The sequence below is a fragment of the Ursus arctos genome, chromosome X (assembly GCF_023065955.2).
Source record: "Ursus arctos isolate Adak ecotype North America chromosome X, UrsArc2.0, whole genome shotgun sequence".
Classification (NCBI taxonomy): Eukaryota; Metazoa; Chordata; class Mammalia; order Carnivora; family Ursidae; genus Ursus; species Ursus arctos.
The window spans coordinates 74,976,231-74,994,984 of NC_079873.1; the positions used below are offsets into that span (position 1 = coordinate 74,976,231).

Sequence of the window (18,754 nt, forward strand, 5' to 3'; positions counted from 1 at the left end):
TTAAGAATTAGCAATATATGCAGACTGGCTGCTTGAAGCCCTGTGTTTAGAAATCCTACTTATTTGTTGAACTCCCTAATTTACTCGGAGGGAAAAAAAAGGCACCTTTACTTCTGAAATAAAGCAAAGGAATGGCATAGTTGGTAGATCAAGCATAGAAGTCCAAAGCAGTAGCTTTCACCCTTGTTTTTTTTACCACCAACAGTAACAAATACGTTTTATATTGTGACCCAGCACACACAGAGACACACACACAACAAAAACAGAAGCTTGAAAATGTACAATATACTCTATTCCAAATTGTTTTCAAGATACTGGTTAAACCCATTAAATTGATTTCACAACCCATCAATGTGTTACAATCCACAGTTCACAAAACACTGGTCTAAAAGGATTATGCCCTTGGCAGAGATTGGAAGTACATGCCATCTTAAGTTCCAAGCCTCTCCTTTGGTAGAGGTAATAAAAGAGGTCAGAACCCTATCCATCTATAGGTGGAGCCTGAAGAGCCCAAGTTCCAAGGCCTAGAGTAAGGGCAACAGCCCAGCCTCCACCCTGCCACCCCTTCCCTGCTTACCATCTGCCTCAATCACCAGCTCTAAGCAATTTGGGCAAGTGAAGATTCTGTCCTTAAGGCAGAGGGAATAAAACATGAACATAACATTTAATTATGTTTTAACCAGTCTCGGTGGGGCCTAAAATTTTCTTTTGGTGATTCACCCAGCAAAGTATAGTCTGGCCCAGACTGGGGATGCATTCTTTATTCTGGCAGATCCTGAAACAAAAAGTAAAGGGACTAACTAGTAGTCATAGTGGAAAATAAGCTTAATTCAATTTGGCAATCTATTACTTAAAAACAACAAGGATATTATTATGGAAAAATCAAGAACTCTTCCCTTTTGAATATCACTTCAGAGTTTCTGGTGGTTCACAAAAGTACGTTTTTAAGTTCTGTTTTCTCACAAACTTCAGAATTTCTATCAAGGTGTCTGAAAACAAAATGTTTTTGTTCCTTCAACACAGCTGGTAGGTTTGAGAATATTGTACACAGTTAGCCTTATGTCAAAAGATACATAAAACATAATGTATTTCATATGGCTTTAAAATAAGATACTTCCTTTTGGCTTAGAAGAGGCAAAGGAGCAACTGTCTTTGATCGTCCCGAATCCGGGTTCATCCAACACTAGCCCCTCCATCCTGCCACCTAAGTTCAATCACAACAAGATCAAAGTCATATACCTGAGGTGTACCTATGGGGAAGTTAGTGCCACATCTGCCCTGGCTCCAAAGTTCAGCCTGCTGGGTCTGTCTCCAAAAAAGTTTGGTGATGACATTGCCAAGGCAACCAGTGATTGGAAGGGTCTGAGGATTACAGTGAAACTGACCAGTCAGAAAACACAGGCCCAAATTGAAATGGTACCTTCTGCCTCTGCCATGATTTTCAAAGCCCTCAAGGATCTGCCAAGAGACAGAAAAAAGCAGAAAAACATTAAATGCAGTGGAAATGTCACTTTTGATTAGATTGTCAACATTGCCCAACAGATGTGGCACCAATCTTTAGCCAGAGAACTCTCTAGAACCATTAAAGAGATCCTGGGGACTGCCCATTCTGTGGGCTGCAATGTTGATAGATGCCACCCTCATGACATCATAGATGACATCAATGGTGCAATGGAATGCTCAGCTAGTTAAGAACTACAAAGGAAAATATTTCCATAAAGGGTCATTTGACAAAAATAAAATATTTAATTAAATAAAGAATCCAAAAATGTTTAGGAATATGAATGTAACTCCATGCTATGTATCTTTAAGAAACATCATGAATTCTCAGGTAAATTCTGTAGTGGATTTTTAGTGCTGGAGCACAATTACCCCTGCTCATTGTCACCCCAGTCCACATAATAAATATAGTCATTCGAACCAGTGTTGGATGATATATAATTCACAGTAGACAAATTCATCCCATAGGCACATGCTCACTACTTCAGTGACCTTTATTTGAATATAAAATTTGACATACTGTCTTCAAGACAAAGTCAACTTCTGAAATAGTTATGCTTATGGAAAGAAAAAAATAAAGGGCACTTAGATAATCTTAAAAAAATATTTGTGTCTTTGGAATATAATCAAAAGATACCTGAGAAATAAAATGAATATCCATGGGTAGTAGCACTATATAATTGAGGTCTGGAGTCTGGTTCTAATTCTGGCTCTGTCATTTAAACAGGTACCTTGGGAAAGTTACTTAACTTCGCTAACCCTCATTTTCTTCATCAGTAAAGTGAGGCTGATAATAGAATATAACTCTCAGAGCTGTTGCAAAGATTAAATGAGATTTTATTTGGAACAGGACTTAGATCAATGCTTGGAACATGGAAAGCTATCAATAGATAGTACCAATAAAAATAAATATCCATGCTGTAATTAGAATGATGATTATTATTTACATACACTTCATTTCTTCTGGCTCAGCCTTGAGCTTTTTGTCCCATCACATGAATGTTGATAACCTGAGACTCTGTTGGGAATCTAAATGAGCAAATGGCATTTTACTAAGAATGAAGCACATACTCATATTTATGTAAAATAGAGATACAACTGCTTCATTCATAGAGACTTATCCTAAAAATCTCTTCTTCATCAAATAACTAGTCACATTTTGAAAGTAGCTTTATGGTGTAGCTGAATAAGAAATGATGCATTCATTTTAATCTCTATCCATCCTTTCTTGACAGGCTCAGTTATCCAGTGCCATTCTCTGCATTCCCTGTCACATCAGGAGCTGTAGAACATGAGTACACAGCTCTTATGGGAAAAGCCTGGTGGTGATAATGCTGAAGTGCCATATGTGAAGATGATATAAAATCAAATTCAGGCAGAACAAAACAAACTTTGATTGTCACCTCATGCAGTGCAGTAAATGAAAAGACCTTTAAAATCTATGAATTAGTCACACATATGAGCAAATTGAGATAACCTGAAAGTAGCAACAAAGGGTCTTACCTAAAAATCACTTATGGTCGTTTTGAGAACAGAGAACTGTATCTTGACAAGGGACAGTCTCAACCATACACAGCTGTCACAGGACATTCTATCTCTATGTTTTGAACACAGTTATTAAAGGGTAATATTGAAACTATATGATTACCTTGCATTCTGCAGAATTCTTTTGCTTTGAGTTAAACAGATCATTTCGAGAGATTAAACATTATATTTCATGTGGCCTTCAGAATGTCCTGAATTTGGGCATAGCTTAAAACTTTATATGAATTAAAATGGTTTATATTTTCTAAATTAGTACCCAAATTATGATTCTTTACACGTTTAATGGCTGAAAAGGAAGCAGGAAATTAAAAGGTGTAGCAAATAGCATCATGGGGAAAATGACTAACTATTACTAAAAATGTCATTCCTAAAATAGATATCACAACTGCACTGATAATACAGCATTTTGGGAAAAAAAATACTGTTGTGATAATAAACAACAAAATAGTTTGGCAGTTTAGTAAGTGGTAAACTCTAGCACATAAATTTAATGTATAAGTCATTTTCTGCTTATTGAATATTTGTATAATTTTTTTTCAAATGATAATATTTGTTTTATAATTAGCAAGGTATTAATTTTCCTTATATAATATATAAGTGGACCAAATGTAAGTTTTTAAAATATTAGGATAACTATCTTGCCCCAACTCACACTGATCTCGTGAAGTAATTTTATTCTAGTGATTCTGAAAAGACACTCATGGCCCTTTTATTATTCTCCTAATCTCATTTCAAAATTAGAACTTCTCTTCCTTAGTGCATATGCTCTTATCATGCCCTAGCACATTTTGCCCTAATGTTAATCTCTGGTTTAATATGAGAATTATATCTACCATTGATAGTATCATTTAGTATCTGTGACAATACCATCTTGTAGAATTTGAATTGAAACTCTAATTCACCTTCTATTATGCTGAAATGAACACCTGTCCATTAGGTTCTAGACTTGAAACCAGGGATTCTTTCAGAGTCATCAATGCACAGCTCTCCAATCATGTCACAAAGACCATGTTTATTGGAATCAACCAATGGCAAAATCCCATTACCAATTACCTAAAATGATCTATTTCCCTTTTAAAATGGATTGCTAATTTCATTTTGTAACTAGACCAAGTGCCTATTTTTCTAGAAACTAAATGAAGCTGAAATTATTGTTTGGTTAGCTACTGTGGAAATAGGCCAAACTGATTTGAAAACACAGATTAGAGAAAGTGCAATGTTTTTTGGTCACCATCAGCACCTAAGCATGTATCTGCCCGGACTGCTCTTTAAATGTCAGTCAAGGAACTGAATATGAATTACCTGTCCAGTCTTTTTCGTAAGCATTACATTGCCCACACCAACTGCAGTAGACCACAGGGCCCTTGGAATTACTAAAAAATCTCATTCCTCACCCCACCCTAGCTTGCATCTTTTGGGGACAGGGAGTCTACATTTGCAAATTTTTATGTTTTGATCATTGTAAATTGTCCTTTCCATTCCATTCCTTCACCTGGTGGTTCACCCATTCCTTATTTCCCAAAGTAAAGAAAGAGCCTCCTTCACTAGCAGGCCTTTATTTTATTCCCTCTGACTTAGAAATTATTAAGTTTCTTCAAACTTCCAGGTGATTACTCCAACAGAAATGAACAATGGAATGGAACAATGCATTTAAACATTTAAGTCAAACATTAACTCAAACCCAGCATAAGATATTACATTTTTAAAATTTTAGCCATAGAATTTTCCAAGGTAATTTGGGAAATCTGACTTACTTCTAATACCTTGGTAGTTCAATGTCAGTGATTATAAACTATTTTATTTATTTTTTTTTTAAAGATTTTATTTATTTATTAGACAGAGATAGAGACAGCCAGCGAGAGAGGGAACACAAGCAGGGGGAGTGGGAGAGGAAGAAGCAGGCTCATAGCGGAGGAGCCTGACGTGGGGCTCGATCCCAGAACGCCAGGATTACGCCCTGAGCCGAAGGCAGACGCTTAACCGCTGTGCCACCCAGGTGCCCCAAAACTATTTTAAAAGAAAAAAAAAATGCAAGCAACTTCTGTTTGAGATTAGAGAGGGGAGATTTGTGTAAAATCAAGATGTGAAGTTATGTCAGTTCCTAAAAGCAGATTTTCAGGTTTGAAGATGGTAGTACTTTAAAGCTTAACCTTGAAAATTCTTCTATCTGCTAGATTATAAGCTTAAAGAAAAAATAACCTGAAAGAAGTAGCACTTTCTTGCCAATTAATTTGAAATTTTTTTTTAATTCAAAACAATTAAAATGTTTTCTTGTTTCACAGGCTGCTTATTTTGGGACAACAATATTCTTGTGTTTTGGAATCATTGACTTAAAAATAGACATAAAACACTTTAAAAAATACTAGTTTTTTCTGACTGAATTAATTTCTAATTTAGTTAGGTTTTCTGTGATTCTGATGATTGAAAACATGATCAGGGACCAAGAGGTCTATTTTGCATCATATATAACTGACTCTCAAGCTGAAGCTTCAGGAAAGTTGGACATGGAATTTGGCCTTTTAAACTTCAAATAAAATTCATCTTTTATTTTTTTCTACATCTTCACCTTGGTTTTCTTTTCTCGGCTTCACTCTCAAAAAAAAAAAAAACACAAACAACAAAAAAAACTAACAAAAACCACTTTTACTAAGGTACTTAGTACTGAACTGTTAATCCCTTATTTCCCCCTTCACTGAAGTTACTAAAATTACTTATGTAAAATGAAGGCTTTACTTTTCTTAAAAAATAAAGATTAATTATATAAATGATTATTATTTTCATGATCCTACTGTTTAACTCTCCAGCGCTTGTTTTTTTATTTTATTTTATTTCCCTTCCATCTAACCCCCATATTGTTTCTTGTCTTTGCTACTTCATGTATTCTATTCCTCCTCTCCCTTTCACCCTACTGTTTGGCTAATTCAGCAGCAAGTTTATGAATGCACGTTTTCCTGAGTCACAAAGAAACAAATGGCTTACAAATAGATAGATAAGTTTGGGGCTTGGTTGTTTTAATGCTTAAACAAAACACAAATATGGATGGGAAAAAGCAAAGAGAAAGATACAATATCTATTAACCTTCTTCAAATAATTTACTTTTTGATTAGATGCACGAATATATGACCAAGACAGAAGATGTGTCACTGCATATAGCCTTTAGATGGCACCTAAACAGAGTAGAAGTGAGTACAGGGCAAGAAAGCCCAATTATTAATGCACCACACAGTAGGTTTACGATAAGTAAAAAGGTGAACTCAGAACCTTGTGTTATTTTTTCTGGCATCTTGCTATTAGATTTCTTAAACTAGCAAAAGAGGGCAGAAAATGAGGCTTAGTTGAATTGCTGTGATCTGCCCTTAGAATCAGTGCCATTAGAATTCCTGCTTTGGGCCACACACCAGGTAAGAGTAAGCTTTTTTTAGGTCACTGCATACTGATTCATACCCAATGCGGACTTGCGGTTGCCTCAGGGACTTGGGAGCAGATCTATGGAAAGTCTCTTTGGCTTTCTGCTGCCCACCATTGACCAGGGGACTTAAAAATACATAGACAAGAATAAAAATGCTTGAAATCTCCACTTCTTCATCTACAAGGGTCCCAATACTCTCAGATACTCCTTGAACAGATGGACAGAGGATCCAGTGTTATTTCTCCCCTAGGTTCTCCAGTACTTTGGCAGTCATGCAGAACCTAAAAAGGGCCTTCTAGGGGTGGCAGGAGCCTGTATTCTCCACCTGATTCCTTAAGCTTCTGTTGTTGCTATAGATTTTTTATCTAGCAGATAGACTCATGCAAAGCAATAAAATGGGTGGTGCAAAATAAAAGTGAGGATGGTGGCAAGAAAAACAAAGAAGCAATGAGGAGTATGGTTCTGCAGTTTTAGTAATTCAATTCACCACAAATTTCTCAAGCACCAACTATATACTTAATACTTACATTGACCAGAAACCTCAGGGTAACCTGTTAAGTTAATATTAACTAGAACATTGAGTACCTGAGATATACTTACTCTAGTGAGTTCCTAAAGTAAGTTTCAATGAACCTTTGAGCATGTTTTTTATTTGTAATAAAAACATACTTATTCTTTGATAATATGTTTGTTATGGTAACTTTTCAACAATTAGAATATTAAATTCCATTTCAGTACTGTTACTGATTTCTGTTATAGTATAATAAAATGATATGAATTTAAGATAATAAAAAAACTATGAACAAATTCTCACTAGTTGATCGAATAAATATTTACTGACCAAATATTTAACAGGAATTCTGTGAGTAATGTGCTAGCAATTTAGTAATTCCTGCCCTCACTAAGCTTTCCAGCAACTGGGGAATACAGAAGAGTCAATACAGACTTGCTGCATAAGATCATACAGGCCATGAAGAGGAGCAAAGGTGTTATAAGAAACTATAGGATAGGCCTCTCACCCATCCCTAAGCTGGGAGGATTTTTTTTTTTTTTGAGAGGGAGAGAGAGGTGGGGGCTCAGCAGGAGAGGGAGTAAAATAAGCAAACTCCACACCCAGTAGAGCCTGACATGGGACTCAACCTCACAACCCTGAGATTGTGACCTGAGTGGAAATCAAGAGTCAGATGCTTAACTGACTGAGCCACCCAGGTGCCCTGGGGCTGGGAGGAATATTCTAAGCAGAGAAACAGTAGTGTGTTGGAAGAGTATTGCAAGCTAAATATCAAACCATTAATAGCTTGAAATAGGCTGTTGGAGTAGTTAGTCTGCAGAAATCAGCAAATGTAAAAAATCAGGGCCTTCCTCTCCTACATGCCCCCCCCCCCGCCACTAGCAGTCCACTATAAGTGAGTAAGCTTACAGTAAATTAAGAAACTGAAAGTAATCTGCATAGCTGGAATGGTAAAAAAAAAATGAGGCTGGAAAAGTAAGTAGGACCCAGATCTTGAAGGAGCTCTTAATTCATAATAAAGAATTTAGAATTTGTCAGGAAGAGGAAGTGAAAGAAATAAAGAGTTTTAAAGAGGGAAAGTCTTGATTCTGCTTGCATTTTTAAATGCAAAATGTGACAGTAGTATGGAGAACATTCTGGACAAATAACATGTGTGTTTTCTCAGAAGCAAGTTGAAGGACATCACGTGATTTGAAAAATATAGGAAAAGCATTCTCAATATGACAAGAGTACATTTGGGGCAGATTTACTCCCATGGTGTATTGTGATAGTGTGTGCTCTAACAGATGGGCAAGGAAGGTAAAATAGATTGTGGCAACTGTTTCATATGCTGTCACCTGTAAGACAATAGCCATAAATGGAAGCCATGTGTTGCATTGACTACAATGTCAATTTGAGCATTAAGGCCAAAGAGGAAGCCAGCCAACACATCATTCATTAACCTACTATGAATATTATTCATTAGCTATAATATAATACATTAATGATTACTAATTAACTACTAGAGATACCTATAAAACCAATGTGAGGGGCCCACATTGGTGGTATTTGGCAATGAAATTGAAAAAATGTTATACATCACAAGCAATATGAATTGTTTTACTGGATATATTTGTATATATATTGTTTCATGTATATATTGCATGATTATGATTTACGTATATATTTGTGATTCAGTAGCTTTCCTGGAGAGAAAGGAAAATGTATAACTGGTTTTACAACAGACAAAATTCACAAATTTAACAAGCCCATGATCTAAAGTCATTTAAAATTTTGCTATAGTCCAAACAGGAAATACACATAGTGCTGGGTGGGTTTCTGCATTGGAATCAGTCATTTACCTAGTGAATGAACCTACTCAACAGCCCCATATCTGCATCTCAATAAAGCTTTGTTGTGAGTCAACTTTGCCACAGACAGATTTAATAGAAGAATTAAATGGGAGGACACCATATTCTTGGCTAATTAAACTCAACATTTTAAAAATGTCAATGCTCTAAAAAAATGAATCTATCAGTTCCCAATAAAATACCATGGAATTTTTTAATTAATTAATTAATTAATTAATTGTTATTTTATTATTATTATTATTATATTATGTTAGTCACCATACAGTACACCCCTGGTTTTTGATGTAAAGTTCCGTGATTCGTTAGTTGCTGATAACACCCACTACACCATGCAATATGTGCCCTCCTTACTACCCATCACCAGCCTATCCCATTCCCCCAACCCCCTCTCCACTGAAGCCCTCAGTTTGTTTCTCAGAGTCCATAGTCTCTCATGCTTCATTCCCCCTTCTGATTACCCCCCTTTCTTTATCCCTTTCTTCCTAGTTCTTATGTTCCATAGATGAGAGAAACCATATGATAATTGTCTTTCTCTGCTTGACTTATTTCACTTAGCATTATCTCCTCCAGTGCCGTCCATGTTGCAGCAAATGTTGAGAAATCGTTCTTTTTGATAGCTGAGTAATATTCCATTGTATATATGGACCACATCTTTTTTTTATTTTAATGTTTTTTTATTATATTATGTTAGCCACCATACAGTACATCCCTGGTTTCTGATGTAAAGTTCGATGATTCATTAGTTGCGTATAACACCCAGTGCACCATGCAATACGTGCCCTCCTTACTACCCATCACCAGTCTTGGACCACATCTTCTTAATCCAGTCATCTGTTGAAGGGCATCTCGGCTCCTTCAACGATTTAGCTATTGTGGACATTGCTGCTATGAACATTGGGGTGCATATGGCCCTTTTCTTTACTACATCTGTATCTTTGGGGTAAACACCCAGTACTGCAATGGCTGGATCATAGGATAGCTCAATTTTTAACTTTTTAAGGGACCTCCACACTGCTTTCCAGAGTGGCTGTACCAACTTACATTCCCACCAACAATGTAGGAGGGATCCCCTTTCTCCACATCCTCTCCAACAATTGTTGTTTCCTGCCTTGTCAATTTTTGCCATTCTAACTGGCATAAGGTGGTATCTCACGGTGGTTTTGATTTGAATTTCCCTGATGGCTAATGATTTTGAACATTTTTTCATATGTTGGTTAGCCATTTGTATGTGTTCATTGGAAAAGTGTTTGTTCATATCTTCTGCCCATATTATGATTTGTTTATTTGTTTCTTGTGTATTGAGTTTAAGAAGTTCTTTGTAGAACTTGGATACCAGTCTTTTATCTGTAGTGTCATTTGCAAATATCTTCTCCCATTCCGTGGGCTGCCTCTTAGTTTTTCTGACTGCTTTCCTTGGCTGTGCAGAAGTTTTTTATCTTGATGAAGTCCCAGGGCAAAGAAATTTCTCATGTACCAAGGCAAAGGTATCAGAATTACATCAGACCTGCCCACACAGACCTGGAATGAGAGAAAGGGTTGGGGGGGGCATTTTTAGAGCTCTTTCAGAGAGAAAAATGCAGCCAAGGATCCTTTATCCAGCAAGGCTGTCATTCAGAATTGATGGAGAGATAAAGACCTTCCAGAATCGCCAGTCACTGACCAATTTTGTAACCATGAAACCAGCCCTACAGGAGATTATCAGAGGGGTTCTAGATAAGTAAAAAAGCCCCAAGAGTGATACAGAACAGAAAGTCACAATTGATAGAAACAAAGACTTTACAGGCAACATGGCATCATTAAAATCATGTCTCTCAATAATCAGTCTCAATGTGAATGGCCTAAATGCTCCCATAAACACCACAGGGTTGCAGATTGCATAAAAAGACATGACCCATCCATTTGCTGTCTACAACAGACTCATTTTGAACCTAAAGATACATCCGGACTAAAAGTCAAGGGATGGAAAACCATCTTTCATGCCAATGGACCTGAAAAGAAAGCTGGGGTAGCAATTCTCATATCAGACACATTGGATTTTAAACTAAAGACTATAGTTAGAGATACAGAAGGGCTCTATATAATTCTTAAAGGATGTATCCAACAAGTGGATATTACAATTATAAATATATATGCCCCCAACAGGGGAGCAGCAAGATACACAAGCCAACTCTTAACCAGAATAAAGAGACATATAGATAAAAATACGTTAATAGTAGGGGACCTCAACACTCCACTGTCAGCAATAGGCAGATCACCAGAGCAGAAAATCAACAAAGAAACAAGAGCTTTGAATGCCATACTAGACGAGTTGGACCTCATAGATATATATAGAACACTACGCCCCAGAACCAAAGAATACTCATTCTATTCGAATGCCCATGGAACATTCTGAAGTATAGACCATGTTCTGGGTCACAAAACAGGTCTCAACAGATACCAAAAGACTGAAATTATTCCCTGCATATTCTCAGACCACAGTGCTCTGAAATTGGAACTCAACCACAAGGAAAAATTTAGAAGAAACTCAAACACTTGGAGACCAAGAACCATCCTGATCAAGAATGATTCGATAAACCAGGAAATCAAAAATCAATTTAACAATTTATGGAGACCAACAAGAATGAAAACACAACAGTCCAAAACCTATGGGACACTGCAAAGGCAGTCCTAAGGGGAAAATACATAGCCATCCAAGCCTCACTCAAAAGAATAGAAAAATCTAAAATGCAGTTTTTATATTCTCACCTCAAGAAGCTGGAACAGCAACAGAAGAACAGACCTAATTCACGCACGAGAAAGCAGTTGATCAAGGTTAGAGCAGAGATCAATGAATTAGAAACCAGGAGCACAGTAGAGCAGATCAATAGAACTAGAAGCTGGTTCTTTGAAAGAATAAATAAATAGATAACCCCCTGGCAAGACTTATCCAAAAGAATAGAGAAACGACCCAAATTAAGAAAATTATGAATGAAAACCAAGAGAATTTTTTAAAATAAGAAGTGCTGATTCAAAATTATATATGTTGAAATATATGTGTAAGAAGAACTAAGAAAATTCTAGAAAAGAGGATGAATGAAGGGACCTTAGCACTGCCAGATAATACCATGTATTATATAGCTATGGTAAATACGGAATGAGATACACATAAATCTCAAGAGACAGATTAATGGAACAGAATAGAGATGCCAGAAATAGACCCAAGTACATATGGAAATTTAATACACAATAAAGGTGACATTGCAAATTGATAGATTAAAATAATTAAACATCAAAATGAAGCCATAAAATCACTAGGAGAAAGTATGATATAGTTTAAAAAATAATCTTGGTACAGGGAAGGACTTGGGAAGCATGACACAGAATACAGAAACCACAGGAAATGAAACATGCAAATTTGAATGGATACAATAAAATTTTTCTACAAGATAAAATATCAAAACAAACTATAATGTAAATAATATAGTGGCGATGAAATATGTGTGACATATGAAAAGGGGAATTTTTTAGTAAGATATACAGAACAAATCAGTAGGAAAAGAACAATCTGATAGAAAATAAGCAAAAATCTTGAAGACATACTTCACAGAAGAGGATAAAAATGTCTTTTAAAGATGTGAAAATATGCTCAACTTCATTTATTTCAAATAAATGCAAATTCAAACTTCAAAGAAATAGAAATTTTCACCTTCAGATTGGCATAGTAACAGTGTATGACACTCACATATTTGGTAGGAGGATAAATTGGTATGACTTTTTAAAAGCCAATTGACAATTTATATCGTAATTTCAAATGCAGATATCCTTTCATCCAGGAATTCTACTTTGAAGAATTTATTCCTCATGCATACTTCTACATATATACACTAAGATAGTCCTTGTATCATTATTTGAAATAGCAAAGAAATTAACACATATGTTATTAGTAGAAAATTATCTAATAAATTATTGTGCATCTATATAATAGGATACCGTGACACCATCAGTAAAGAAACAAAGCATATTTGTCAGAACTGAAAGACAGAACTGCCAAGATATAGTATTAAAGGAATAAAAGGAGTACAGAATAGTATGTATAGTATATTCTATTATGTGAGAGATATATATGCACAGAAATATAAATGCAAGTATATGTATAGAATACCCTTGGAAGGACACAAGAAAGGAGTGTGGAAGAGATCAGATAAGGACAAGATTTTTTGTTTATTTGTTTTAAATATAGACCTTTTATAGCATTTTTTGCTTAATTTGGGAGTAGGTGGAATCAATGACAGGAAGATTATGAGGTTTTAGGGAATACTTCAAGAAAAGCAAAATGTGTTTACTGAATGAAAGATACAACTTAAAAGTTGAAAAAGGCTTTCATATAATACATTTCATCATTGTCATTCATGATATATCTACTAGATGGTAATATATTAGTCAGGGCTCTCCAGAGAAACAGAACCAATAGGATATATACAGATACCCAGAAAGATTTATTATGAGAGATTGACTCACATGATTATGGAGGCTGAGAAGTTCCACGATCTGTCATCTGCAACCCGGAGGCCCAGGAAAGTCAGTGGGGTAGTTCCAATCCAATCCTAAAGGCCTGAAAAGCAGGAGAGCCAATGGTGTACATCTGAATCTGAGTCTGAAGGCCCAAGAACAGGGGGCTGATGATATAAGTCCTGGTCTAAACCAGAAGGTCTGAGAAGCAGGAGCTCCAATTTCTGAGGGCAGGAGATGGATATTCCAGCTTAAGCAAAAGAGCAAATTCTCCCTTCTGTGTTTTTGTTCTATTCAGGCCCTCAAAAGATTGGATGATGCCTGCTCTTACTGGTGAGAGTGATCTTCTCAGTCTACAGATTCAAATGCCAATTAATCTCTTCTGGAGACACCCTCACAGATATGCCCCAAAATAATGTTTTACCCATTATCTGGGCATTCCTTAATCCAGTCATACTGACACATAAAATGAACCATAACAGGTAGGAATCATCATTATTCACAGCTATCACTGTGGGTGAGTTCTGTGAGGTCTGGGACTATGTTCTATCTTAATCTCCAATGAATTTGTTGAGATGAACAGAATGCTTAACACATAGTAAGCACTCAATAAGTAGCTATGGAATGAATGTGTGAAAATTAAGTTAGTGTTGTGGTTATGATATAACATAATATGTACCTTTTCTTTTAAAGGCACCATTTTTGTTTGTTTTATAAATAACTTTGCTTATATCTTTTTGTCATTATATATGTGTACATATATATTTATATGGTCAGTTTCTTTTATTTGGGTTCATCTTTAGTTTAGTTAATGGGGGAAAATAGCATGGTATTCAGAAATCTAGATATTTGTGATAATCTTATTATGGATCCTATTGCCAAACAAGCTGTACTATAATGCTTACAAATGATGGTACCCACTGAGATGCTTGTTTAAAATGAAGATTGTTAGGCTCCACTCCCAGAGATACTGATTTAGTAGGTCTGAATTGATGTTTTGTAAGATTTAAAAATCTTCTCAGGTAATTGTAAGAGTCATTAAAATTGAGGAACCATTGGTTCTCAATTATTTTTTTATCCTTCGGTACCTGATGGAAAAAGGCTTATGATAAAACAACATATTTAGTGTATTCTTTTAAAAAAATATTTAACAAGTATTCCTAATGTACTTACTTGTACCAGTCACAGAACAAAGTATTTTAAGAACTCGTTTAACTCCATAGCAATGCTCTGAGGTAAGTACTATTTATTTTTCCATTGTATAGATGAAGAAATAGACATAGACATGATTTCCGAAGAACCAGAAAAACTTGCCCAAGTTCACAAAGGTAGTAAACAAGGTCTAGAAAACCGTAGAGTCTCCATTTACTGTTTTCTTCTACAAATTTTGTTTTATAACATTTAAATTGTTCCAATACTGTTTGACCCCCTAACAAATACTTACTCAGTGACACTTGGATAACACATATACAGAAAACCAACAAAACCAAAAAATTTTAAGCTGGTATTGAAATAAGAAATAAATATAGAATGTTCCAGAATTTTCATTCAGAACTCTCTTAGATCAAGTTCCATAGTTGGTTTTCTTCTTTTCAAATATGACACATCTTAATTTAGCATCACAGGTTTTTAATTTTTTTTAAAGCTTAATTTAAGTCTTAGTTACTTAACATACAGTATAATATTAGTTTCAGGTGTACAATATAGTGATTCAATACTTCCATACAACACCTGGTGCTCATCACAATAAATGCACTCCTTAATCCTCATCACCTGTTTAACCCAACCTCCACCAACCTCCCTTCTGGTAACCATAAGTTTGTTCTCTATAATTAAGAGTCTGTTCTTGATTTCTCCCTCTTTTCCCTTTGATCATTTGTTTTATTTCTTATATTCCACATATGAGTGAAATATAGTATTTTTCTTTGGCTTATTGTGCTCAGCATAATACTCACTAGTTCCATCCACATCATTGCAAATGGCAAGAGTCATTCTTTTTTATGGCTGAAAAATATTCCATTGTATTTATATGCCACTTCTTTATCCATTCATCAGTCAATGGACACTCGACTATGGCTGTTTCCAAAATTTGGATAATATAGGTGATGCTGCTGTAAACATCAGGGTGCATGTATCCCTTTGAATTAGTATTTTTATATTATTTGGCTAAATACCTAGTAGTGCAATTGCTGGATTGTAAGGTAGTTCTATTTTTAACTTGTTGAGAAACCTCCATACTATTTATCTTCCAGTGTGGCTGCACCAGTTTACATTCCCACCAACAGTGCAAGAGAGTTCCTCTTTCTCCATATCTTCACCAACTCCAGCTGTTTCTTGTTTTGTTGATTTTAGCCATTCTGACACATGTGAGGTGATCTCTAATTGCAATTTTGATTTGCGTTTCCGTGAGGATAGGTGATGTGAAGCATCTTTTCATATGTCTTTTGGCCATCTGGATGTCTTCTTTGGAAAAATGTCTACTCATGTCTTCTGCCCATTTTCAACTGGATTATTTGTTTTGGGGTGTTGAGTTTGATAAGTTCTTTATATATTTTGGATACTAACCCTTTGTCAGATACATCATTTGCAAATATCTTGTCTCATTCTGAATACTGCCTTTTAATTTTGTTGATTGTTTTCTGTGCCGAAGTTTTTTATTTTAATGAAGTCCCAATAGTTTATTTTTGCCTTTGTTTCCCCTGCCTCAAAAGATATATCTAGAAAGAAGTTGCTATGGCTAATGTCAAAGAGGTTACTGCCTGCATTCTCCCCTAGAATTTTAATGGTTTCTTGTCACACATTTAAGTCTTCATCCATTTTGAATTTATTTTTGTGTATGGTATAAGAAAGTGGGCCAATATCATTTTTTTCATGTTACCGTACAGTTATCTTAACAGCCTTTGTTGAAGAGACTGTCTTTTTTTCATTGGATATTCTTTCCTGCTTTGTGGAAGATTAATTGACCATGTAGCTGTGGGTTCATTTCTGGGTCTTCTATTCTGTTCCATTGACCTATGTGTCTGTTTTTGTGCTGGTACCATACTGTCTTGACTACAGATTTGTGATATAGCTTAAAGTCTGGAATTGTGGTGACTCCAGCTTTGTTTTCCTTTTTCAAGTTTGCTTTGGCTATTCGGGGTCTTTTGTGGTTCCAAACAAATTTTAGGAATCTTTGTTCTAGTTCTGTGAAAAATACTGTTGATATTTTGATTGGGATTGCATTAGATATATACCTTGCTTTGGGTATTATAGACATTTTAACAATATTTGTTCTTTTAATCCATGAGCATAGACTGTCATTCCATTTCTTTGTGTCATCTTCAATTTCTTTCAACAGTGTTTTATAGTTTTCAGAGCACAGGTCTTTCACCTCATTGGTTAGGTTTATTCCTAGGTATTGTATGGTTTTTGGTGAAATGGTAAATGGGATTGATTCCTTAATTTCTCTTTCTGCTACTTCATTATAGGTGTATACAAATATAACAGATTTCTGTATGTTGATTTTGTATCCTGTGACTTTACTGAATTTGATTATCAGTTCTATCAGTTTATTGGTAGAGTCTTTTGGGTTTTCTCTCTAGAATATCATATCACTTGCAAAGAATGAGAGTTTGACTTATTCTTTGCTGATTTGGATGCCTTTTCTTTCTTTCCATTGTCTGATTGCTGGGGCTAGGACTTTCAGGACTATGTTAAGTAACAGCGGTGAGAGTGGACATCCCTGTCTTGTTCCTGAACATAGAGGAAAATATCTCAGTTTTTCCCCGTTGAGGATGATATTAGCTGTAGGTTTTTCCTATATGGCCTTTATTATGTTGAGGTATGTTCCCTCTAAACCTACTTTGTTGAGGATTTCTATAATGAATGGATGTTGTACTTTATCGAATGTTTTCTTTCACCTATTGAGAGGATTGTATGGTTCTTTTCTTTTATTAATGTGGTATATCGCGTTGATTGATTTGTGAATATTGAAACACCCTGGCAACTGAGGAATAAATTTCACTTGATTGTGGTGAATGTTTCTTTTACTGTGTTGTTAGATTCAGTTTGTTAGTATTTTATTGAGAACTTTCACATCCATGTTCGTTAGGGATATTGGCCTATAGTTCTCTTTTTTAGTGGAGTCTTTATCTGATTTTGGTATCAGAGCAATACTAGCCTTATAGAATGAATTTGGACATTTTTCTTCTTTTTCTATTTTTTGGAATAGCTTATAAGTCTTAACTCTTCTTTAAATTTTGGTAGAATTCCCTTGGGAAACCATCTGTCCATGGACTTCTGATTTTTTTGCAGGGGGGGTGTTGATTACCGATTCAGTTTATTTGCTGGTTATTGGACTGTTCAAGTTTTCTTTTTCTTCATGTCTCAGTTTTGGTAGTTTATATATTTCTAGGAACTTATCCATTTCTTCCAGGTTGTCCAATTTATTGGCATATAATTTTCATAATATTCTCTCATAATTGTTTATAATTATCTGTGGTGTTGGTTGTTATTTCTCCTCTCTCATTTGTGATTTTGTTTATTTAGGTCCTTTCTCTTTTCTTTTTGATAAGTCTAGCTAGGGGTTTGTCAATTTTATTAATTTTTCAAAGAACAAGCTCCTGGTTTCTTTGATCTGTTCTATTGTTTTTGTTTGCTTTGATATCATTTATTTCTGCTCTAGTCTTTATTATTTCCCTCCTTCTACTTGGCTTTAGGCTTTGCTTGTTGTCCTTTTTCTACCTCCTTCAGGTATAAAGTTAGGTGTTTATTTGAGATTTTTATTGCCTCTTAATGTAGGCCTACATGGCTAAATACCTCTCTCTTAGGGCTGCTTTTGCTTCATCCCAAAGATTTGAATGATTATGCTTTCATTTTCTTTTGTTTCCCTGTATTTTTTAATTTCTTCTTTGATTTCCTGGTTTACCCATTCATTGTTTAGTAGCATGTTATTTAACATCCACGTATTTGTGGTCTTTCCAAATTTTTCTTCTGGTTGCATTCTAGTTCCAAAATGTTATGGTCAAAAAAGGTTCATGGTACAATTTCAATCATTTTGTATTTGGCGAGGCCTGATTTGTAACCTAATATGTGATCTACTCTGGAGAATGTCCCACGTGTGCTTGAAAAGCATGAGTATTCTGCTGCTTTAGGATGAAATGCTCTGAATGTATCTGTTAAGTCTATCTAGTCCAGTGTGTCATTCAAAACCATTGTTTCCTTGTTGATTTTCTGCTTAGATGATCTGTCCATTGCTCTAAGTGGGGTGTTAAAGTCTCCTACTATTATTGTATTATTATCAATGATTTCCTTTATGCTTCTTATTAATTGTTTTATATATTTGGATGGTCCCAAGTTGGGGCATTAATATTTACAATTGTTAGATCTTCTTGTTGGATATACTCCTTTATTATAGTATAGTGCTCTTCTTCACCTTTTGTTACAGTCTTTGAATTACAGTCTAGTTTGTCT

General features: G+C 35.3%; 1 pseudogene; it reads left to right on the forward strand.

Moving 5' to 3' along the window:
* The window catches only part of LOC113244320 (60S ribosomal protein L12-like), a 45,960-nt pseudogene extending 44,268 nt beyond the window's left edge, over positions 1–1,692 (forward strand).
* The last annotated feature ends 17,062 nt before the right edge of the window (positions 1,693–18,754 follow it).